The sequence below is a fragment of the Acartia tonsa genome, chromosome 7, assembly GCF_053477335.1.
Source record: "Acartia tonsa isolate MP-2025a chromosome 7, ASM5347733v1, whole genome shotgun sequence".
NCBI classification, from domain to species: Eukaryota; Metazoa; Arthropoda; class Copepoda; order Calanoida; family Acartiidae; genus Acartia; species Acartia tonsa.
Window position 1 is genome coordinate 10,987,725 of NC_137266.1, and position 10,146 is coordinate 10,997,870.

Sequence of the window (10,146 nt, forward strand, 5' to 3'; positions counted from 1 at the left end):
GTAATTGACCAATGGTAAAATTTATACTGGCCTCTCATTGGTTATTTTATCGGATGACGTCATAATCTGTTGAGGGACTTTAATTATCTTCCCTTTTTAAGTTTAATGGATTATTGGGACAGCTTGACCATCTAGATCTATTATGTCTATTGTCTAAACTAAAGTAAAGTCTCTACATAATTTATAATATCAAAATTACTTTGAAAAAGAAATATGAATTATGCACAAAAAAAACTTCAACAGCTCAATTCAGACTAAATAACAAAAAATGTAAAAGTGGCTATTTAATATTTTCCCAATAGTTCAAATATATTAAACTCCATAACTGTTGACCTATTATTTTTCACACAAAAAAGATTGGAAATAAACAAGCATGACAACATCAAAAATAGGAAAGCTCTAAAATTAGATAGAGGGAAAAATAAACAATAACTCTTGTAGAGTGTCAGAACTTAATAAGCAGAACATTGATTTCTAAGTCTAAATGAAATTGTAAATAAATTTGTTGCAATATTGTGCACATATAAGATACTATCATTCCTAGCCTTAGAAATGACTAGGGTCTATTGAGAATTGTCCAATTTGGTAAGGGACGAGATATTTTTAAACGAACAAAAGTTCCTGATTCTACCCCTGAAGGCTTTTTTCAGGAAGCGCTATGAAGCCATAGTTCAGATTCAATAGATTTTTAACTCCCATTAACAAATAGCTATACAATTGTTTGTGTGGTCGCCAATGATTTTTAGACTTCTAAACCATCCAGAGGTGTATTATACTTATAAAATCAAGTGTAAGTTTCTTCTTAGGTGTCATATAAAAATGTCCAAAATCAACCCACCCTAATACGTAATACAGATATAACATGATTCACTGTAATGAATGTTGCCATCCTTGTTTCAAAACAAAGAACTAGAGTCATGTAAAAATTATCAAATAAAATATATTTTGAACACACGAATATCATGCTATAACATTTACAGATGCTATGTCATATAATAACAAAGATATATTTTGTCTATAAAAATGATGATTTTCCTCAAAGCACCACAAATAAACCCCCACACTAGTATTAAAAAAATTAAATATGGAAAGGTTACATTTAGAAAAAAGTCATTGTTTATTTGTTTTATTAGGTTCAAGTTAGCCTCACAAGGTTAGAACACCCACCTCCCCCCTCCCATTAAACCAAAAGGGCTCAATGAATAAAACCTAACCACCTCCTTGTTTTCGATTTTTATGATAAAAAAAGATAACGTTGGTGAGGGGAGGGGGAGGTAAGTGGTTCAATAATGTGTTTGAAGGAAAAGTTTAATATCTGGGACACTTCCATCTTCTTCCATTCTTCTCCATTTTCTTACATCTCCCTCCTAAAACAGAACTCAAAAATCAGACATGTAACGTCAAAAAATTATTGATTATCTATCTCTTTTTTGGGGGTTTTCTTTCTCACTTCTCCTTTCATCTCTTTCATTTTTATGACGTCACATGTCTGATTTTTGAGTGGCTTTCTCCATTTACTGATTACTGAAAACAGTCTAATTATTGTAATTTTTGTTATTAATGATTTCTGTTTTTTCTTCATAATTCCATTTCTCCCCCCCCCCCCCAAACCCCACTCCTCCCACATTTTTTTCCTTCTCCCAGTTTTTTTTCTTTCTCCTCCTTCAACTAAACTCACCTGTCCAAAACTCCTATTTCCTAACCATCCAAAAAATTCCTTTAATAAATTTATTTGCCCCGCCCCCTGATTACCTCAAACAAGGCCAAAATTTATTCCCTACTCCTCCCCATAATAAGTCATGTTTTATTCTCTTATTTCAAACTTCTTCAGTTGTCATTCCGATTTTCTGGTGATAAGTTTCAAATTAATTTGTGACATTGTTTTATTTAAATTTATGTTTAATATCTTATCATATCTGCTGTTATCGAATGTCTCATACCTATATTTTTTTTAGACAAAATGAATTAAAAATGATTGCTAAAATCGAAATATATCTTCATGTCTTAGAATAGTGTAATTTTTCTAAAAATAGGTTGAAAAACATACTAACTTTAAAATACTTCTAAAAACAAACTTTTTGTACACAGGTTATCTTAATGGTTGACTTAAGAACTTTTATCAATACTTGGTCGGATGGTTACAACTTCTATTATTCAAATGTTTCAATATAAAAATGTATAATTTTAGAAAAGTTATTTTTGTTTATCATAATTGGGGAAGAATTTTAATCTATATTTAATCGTCCCATCCCCTAAAATCTCTAAAAGTACCCTTTATTTATTTTTTTCGAGATAAACAAAAACACCATTAGTTTAAAAATTAAATAATTTACACGTCAAAATCAAGGATATTAAGAGATAAGACAATCATTAAAAAACATAAAAACATCCCAAATGATGCATCACAAAATTAGATTCCTTTGTAGATTACATTAGTGTTTGAAATGTATGTACTCTCTTCTTAATTTACCTACCAATCAAAATTCGATAAAGTCCTCAAAGTTGTTAAGCCAACGTTTAAGAAGACATTATTAAAAATTTTGGAGACTAGTCTAATAAACAGTCCATTATCCCCTCCCTTCCTGTGTAAAATACATGGACTAATGGTTAATAGTTATTTGTATCATATACAGGTTTCCGCGGATATTAAAGGGAAAAATATAAGATTAAAACTAGTTTTGTTAGCCCCCTTGATGACGGGCTATCAAAACTGGTTGTAATATGTATATGATTGTACATTTTTATAATCGTAGAAAACTACATTTCTATACATGATTTTTCAGTACAGTTCTAATCCAGTAGATATAAATTGGTTTCAAAACCGATAGACTATTATATGATTTTTAAAAAAATAAATGTCTACTGACTTGTATTACAGGGTTTGTTGGATGGGCAGCTCCTGCTTAATGACAGCAAATCTGTCTGTTGCACGTATTGAGAACCTACAGAAAAAAATAGTCTTATGAATCTATATAAAATCAAGGTGGAATAAAAGAAGGTAAAGTATCTTCTTTGAGTGGAATGACTTTGCCCATACAAATCAGGGGCAACTTACACCATTAAACACATTTTAAATAGCAGATATAGAATATAGATTATCAAAGACCAATATTAACTAAGATTCAAGGGGTGTGGATTAGTTATTTATCACAGATTTTATAGACAGCTTTCCGCCAATATTGAGGGACCGAAGGCATGGGCAAATACATGATTTTTCAGTATCAAGAAAGAGGCACTTTAATCATATAGCTTTTTAAAATCATTTGCTTTTCTGAAGGAAATGTATCAAAACTTACCAAACCTAATTCTTGGTTAGTCATGAGAATGATTACCTGATACAGAGCCTACAGTGAGTTCGTCGTACCCGATTCCACAGATTACCTGATACAGATGAGCCTACAAGTGAGTTCGTCGTACGTGATTCCACATATTACCTTATACAGATGGGACTACAGTGAGTTCGTCATACCGGATTCCACAGATTACCTGATACAAATGGGCCTACAGTGAGTTTGTCGTACCCTTTACCACATATTACCTGATACAGATGGGACTACATTGAGTTCGTCATACCGGATTCAACAGATTACCTGATACAAATGGGCCTACAGTGAGTTTGTCGTACCCTTTACCACATATTACCTGATACAGATGGGACTACATTGAGTTCGTCATACCGGATTCCACAGATTACCTGATACAAATGGGCCTACAGTGAGTTTGCCGTACCCTTTTCCACAGATTACCTGATACAGATGAGCCTACAGTGAGTTTGTCGTACCCGCTTCCACAAACTCCCTCTAAAATAATTTATTCTTAGTTAGGCTCATTTAATATCGCAAATAGTATATATCATTTTTAGTAGTGAAGCTACTCTATAAGTTGAATTGTCCTTCTGTCTGAAACGTTTTTGGGGAAACATGATTTTCTCGGCTCCTTTTCAAGATAGATTACTCAAATTTTCAAAGTTCACATTCTTCATATTTTTACCAAGTTTCATTAAGATTCGTTGATTTCTTGTGGTGCTAGATGGGTTAATAGATTTTTAAGTTTTCATGATTATCTAGACTCCTATTCAATATATAAGGCTGAAATAAATTCAGGGATTGAAATAGTACAAATTTCTCATACTTTTATCAAGTTTCATTGAAATTTGCATATTGGTTGGGGTGAAAGTTTGATTCCTAGATTTTTAAGTTTTCATGAGTTTCTAGACTCCTATTTAAGATATACGGCTGAAATAAATTCATGGATTAAATAAGTTTACATTTTACATATATTACCACACAGTTTCATTAAGATTTGCTTATTCCTAGATTTTCACATTATAAATTTAAAAGGTTTTTTGACTTTAGTATAATATTTTGTATTATTTTTCAGGATGTCTATCTAATATTTTCTCGTATTTATTTGAATCCGGTGGATAGGAACCGGTTCTCATCCATACGAAAAAACTATGTCTATCATCGTTTTATATCCAGCTTTCTACGAATATAGAAATGTACAATTGTGGTAGTCGGACAGACAGATTGGCCTTTCCTAGAGCATGCTATGCTCCAGGACTGCCGATAACACCCAGACGTTAATCCCCTCCTTATCACAATTCTAGCCAACCCATTCTGCCATTGTTTGACCATCAAAGAAAGCGGTCAACTTATCACCCGCTGATATGGGGAGGGAGTTGCCCCTCCCCCCTGCATGTTCCAGTAACCTACCCTTTTCCGGGGGACGTCTACCTTGATGACGGGTAATAAAAATCTGAAATAGAAATGACGCAAATGATGCAAATTCTGACACAAATTCTGACGTTTATCTAAAAATGCAACATATAATAATAGCTATTAAAACAATTTTCAAGCATAACTTTTATCTTATTAGGATAACAATTAAATAAGAAAAATATTTTTACCATATGAAATTCGTGATCAAACACCTAATTGAAAAAAAATGCAAGACATAGCTTTTATTTTAAGAAAGACTAGGGGCAACGGACGCCCCCAAGAAGCCTCTAGGTGTTCTTTAGGTGGGAGGGGGATAAGTCAACCGCCCTTCTACTTTTTAATTTGAGTTTTAATAAGAAATATTCAGAAAAAAAATTTGGGGGTGTGATTTTAAATTGGGAGGGTGGAGATACGCTCTCCCAAAATAGTTAAAAACCTTCCCTGTACCTAAAAAAAGCTTAATTGCAAAGGAAAACCAAACAGATGTCATTTTTTAACAATTTTATAAAAAAAAAAACATTGGCGCACTTGTATAAACACCTTATCGCTAACAAGTTTTGGAATAGATAATCCAGAACCATCCAGTTCAAAGGGAATGGAGAAAGAGAGGGGGTGAATCTGTCCGAAAATAGTTATGATCGAGATCTTCCTTCATCGTCTACCTTACCCCCTACCAGAGCCTACCCATCTACTATTCACCTGGCTGAGGCTCCCCCATCTTCTCCACACCCATTTTCTACCTAACCCATTATTGTAATCTGTTTGTATATAAAGCTATTAACTTGTTGTATATATTCAGTTCAAATATAACATTCAAACAGTAACTACTTGTAGTACTTTATTGATAGAATCCTTAAGGCTAGGGGCTCTTTTGACCAAACTCGCTCAGTAGGGTTAAACTGCTTCATCCCTACCACACAATCATAAGATTAAAACCAGTTTTTTTAGCCCGTGCCTTCGGCAACTCGGGGCTAAAAAAAAACTAGTTTTAATCTTATAATTGTACATTCTAAATCCGCGGAAAGCGGTTTATAATACGATAAAAGAAATAACTATTCTAGTTTCGCTAGTTGTGGATGTTGTCATCCTTGTTCATTCTCTATTTCAACTACCATAGAGGGTTAGGGTTCAAGCCCCCCCCCCCCCTCCCCCGCAGGGGCTAGAAATAGAAGAAAAGCTACTGTGAAAGTAAGACAAAACGCCCCTTAAAAGAGGTGATGTCACGAAAGAGACTATACCCCAAATATCTCTTTAAATAGTCTTTGTTTAATTGGACATAGAATCTTTCAAGTACCTTCAAACCAGCAGTTATCATCTAGATATTCCTTTACTCTATCGTGATCCTAAGATTATAATAGTTATTCAGTTTTCTGAGCATTTATAAATAAAAAATCATAAGATTAAAACCAAACTTTATTATTTCATTATTCGTGGAAATTGTGTATTATACGATGATATACATGATTTTTCAGTATTGCTTGGATTTGGTACTAATCCAGCTTATATTAATCAGATTCGTACATATAATATTACCATTTTATATATATTTTTCAAATCTATAATATTTCTTTGCTTCATGATGGAGTAATAACATCACAAAAAAGAACATGTAGACTTTTCGAGTTAAAATATTTATAATAACCTGCATTCTGTATACTTCAATATTGAGATTATCTGAGTCTGGACTGTAATAATTATTTTTATGATTGGTAAATTAAAAATCTTATTTTAACCTACAACAATAAAATTTTTATATTAATTAAGCAACTTATGCAATTTTAAAGCTATTTTGGAGTGGGGGGCAATAAATTACAATTCCGGGGGAGGGGGGGGGGGGGCTCCCGGAAACTATGAGAGATACCAAGATACACTCAAAAGCAAAGTCACCCTTACAAATGGCTAAAACAGTAGAAAGTCTGAAAAAACTAAAATAGGTTCATAATCTGATAGTTTTCTTAATTAACCAGCTTTATAATAGTTACTAGCGGCTATGCCCCCTAGAAGCCTCTAGGGGCTGTTAAGGTAGGAGGGGGAAAAGTCGACCTCATCCCAATTTAAATTTGAGTTCCAAAAGAGTAAAAAAAAATTGGGGGGGAGGGGGTGAAGATACCCTCTTCAAAATAGTTTAAAACCTTCCCATGACCTATAGGAAGCTTCACTGTAAAGGAGAACAATATTGATTTAGCAGTTAGCAAGATCCTTTGTGACAGACAAAAAACGCTTTCTACTTTATATTATAGGATTAAAATAAATTAATGTGAATTAGTATTTTTTTATAAATTCATAAAAATTCCTTGTGTTTATATTATAGTATCTTTTAATGTCATCTACACGATTCCATATCTAAAACCAAGTTGAATAATTTTTATTTTATAATTTGAAAAAAATCAATTTACTTATGTATGTATTGTACATAGGTTAGAAATAAAGTTATAAGCGTAGCATTTTTATAGGAACGTTTTAAAATTAAATTAATTTTTTTTAAATTATCCTGGATTTAACGCAATTTCCTAGCTTCTAATTGTTATTGTCTTCTCCACTATAAAACCCTGCTATATAATGTTTATCTAATTTTCGCTTCTATGAAATATTACATAATTGTTGATTTTTAAAATAAAAATGTTTATTTTGCCTGACTGTTGCTGCTACAATTATAGGTATACCAACACTTTTGAGGATCTAAAATATAGAAGAACTACAAGTTTTGATCAAGATAATGCTCGTGACACTCAGAGGCACATTCTACATTCTAAACAACCTAAAGCCACAAGTACACTAAGCCAACGTTCTAACTTGCAGCTGTGGCATAACACGTGTAGCATCTGCTCTTAGACAGGAAGGTGAGCTGTTTGAATCTCGAAACATGGCGTCAGAACCAACGTCATTAAAATGGTTCCTGTTGCTGATAGGCATAAATAGTTGGAGTAGAGGGAGAGCCCTAGCCCAAAAAAGTAACAATTCATAGGCATCCCCAGTATTAAGATATCCAGACAACGTTCATGAAATAAAAAATAATTGGTTATCTGGATGGCGTTTGACAATGTAATGAAGCATATCATTAAACAATAGATGATCCCAGCTGCAGCCTCTGTAAGCCACACTCAGATGAAACCGAGTGACTACCGAGCCTTGATTTTTTTAAAATATCAACTTTTTAAGTGATTTAGTCTAAAAAATGCTAAGATTAAGCTTTATTTTTACTTACATGAAGAAACATCGCAATCCCATCCATTATCATAGTTACATATAACCTCTTCTTTTTGGAATCCACCTATTGTAAATTGAAAATAACAGTTAAGTTTTATACAGTAAGAATAGAAAGAAATAAGAAATTTCATCAAATGACAGTTTAACTAATTTTCCCTGGCGACTAAGTGTAACTTTAATTGTTTTTGAGTACCATTGCTGGATACATAGCATCTCTATAAGTAACCACTTCCCTCACTGACTCACTGAATTTCTCCGTCCCTCACTCCTTTCATCAAAGTTGTATACCATTAATAGATTAAATGGTATACGAGTGCCATTAGAGTTAAAGATTTATTTTATATTTAGTGCATATGATAGATAACACTCCTTTTATTTCAGCAGAATACTTTTCAAATATTTCAAATTTCTCTCTCTCTCTCTCTCCTCTTTTTTTTTTCTCTCTCTCTCTCTCTCTCTCTCTCTCTCTCTCTCTCTCTCTCTCTCTCTTACTCTCTCTCTCTCTCTCTTACTCTCTCTCTCTCTCTCTCTCTCTAGATATACTAGCGGCTATATATTCAAGGGATATGGAAGGACATAAAAATAGCCTAAAACCATCTCTGGGCCTATAAGAAGCTTCATTGAGAAGGAGAAGTATAACGATCCTGCGGTTAGATAGATCCTTCGCTACAGACAAAAAAAAACCTTACAACTTTATATAATACGATTACATACTGTTAATTCTATATTAAATCATGTAAATTATACATATCTACGCAGTACGCATCTCTGACTGTTTAGGTCTTGTTAGTTAATGCATTAAGGCCTTACCTTGTAGTTCAACTCTATCATAAGCTTGAACATCTAGCCCAAAATAAGCCAACAAGCAGCAGTCAAGTATAAATACACCTTTAAGATACAAATAGAAAATAAGCGCTGGGTCATTGTATTTTAGGGGCGATTTATCATAAGAGAAGGCATTACCGTTCCCCCAAAATAATTATAAAACTTCCCTGGACCAATAAAAATTTTCATGTACAGGAGAACCATATTGGTTCAGCAGTTTGAGAGATCCCTCGGTACACACATAGAAACAGTCAAAAGACATACAGTTGAATTGATAATGAAGTTTTACAAGCATATAGTTTACTAGCGGATGCGCCCTTAGCATCTAGGACAGAAAAATAGCCTTAAACCATCTCGGGACATATAAGAAGCTTCCATAAAATGGAGGACTCAATTGGTTCAGTTGTAATAGAAATCTACAGTTAAAAAAACGTACTACTTTTTTGTTGTGTACTTACTCAAAAAGCCCTTATGAAACATTTCAAGTTTGACCAATTGCTTTAAAGGTTGATTTTAAACTAAATAATTTTACAATATATATAATTATACAAGTTATGCACTTTTTGTAACATGAGTTGCCATAAGCTGAAAAGTGTACTACCCAAAAATTGACTCTAAATATAATGCAAAATTTAAAATGTTGATAGTTCCAAACTAGATATATCTTTTATCTTTTATCATTTTAAATTTCTGTTAAACCCTACGATTGGGAGATTGTACGCCCCTCCCCCTCCATATTTTTTATAACCGATTTTTAAAAATTTAGCTGCTCTAAAAAATCTAATTTTTCTACATTCTATTATGTATAACGTTATTAGCAAATCATAAAAATTAAGTATTAAAATTTAAGTATGTCCATCGCAAGCAATTTTATAGGCTTATAGAGTGTTTAAACTTTAAAGTAATGTTAAATATTAAATACTTTGTTATTTTAGTTATTGTTAGTCTGCATTTCTTTCTAATTTGTCAACCTTGTTTATTTAACTCTGTTCTGAGGGGGGGGGGGCGTTGGCTTCAAAATGTTCACTATTCAGGTGGCTTTATTCACGGCTTTATCTATCTACAGTGCTTTTATTTTATGCTTAATTTTCCTGCTTGAACAGAAACCATTGCAATTGTCAATGAACCTCCTACCCTCCCCACTTTTAAACATATTTTCTCTACGTTGTTCACGGATCCATATACTGAAAGAGAGAGAGAGAGAGAGAGAGAGAGAGCGAGAATGAGAGAGCGAGAGAGAGAGAGAAAGAGAAAGAGAAAGAGAGAGAGAGAGAGAGAGAGAGAGAGAGAGAGAGAGAGAGAGAGAGAGAGAGAGAAAGAGAAAGAGAAAGAGAAAGAGAAAGCGAGAGAGAGAGAGAGAGAGAGAGAGAGAGGGAGAGAGAGAGAGAAAGAG

General features: G+C 33.2%; 1 long non-coding RNA gene across 1 annotated transcript; it reads right to left on the bottom strand.

The window, feature by feature from the left end:
- Positions 1–958: 958 nt before the first annotated feature.
- Positions 959–6,402, bottom strand: LOC145324122 (uncharacterized). The gene is made up of 5 exons (XR_013881190.1): positions 6,364–6,402; positions 6,016–6,064; positions 3,747–3,800; positions 2,868–2,942; positions 959–1,367 (listed from the first exon to the last, which is right to left on the bottom strand). It is a non-coding gene; the product is annotated as an uncharacterized LOC145324122 (long non-coding RNA).
- Between the last annotated feature and the right edge of the window lie 3,744 nt (positions 6,403–10,146).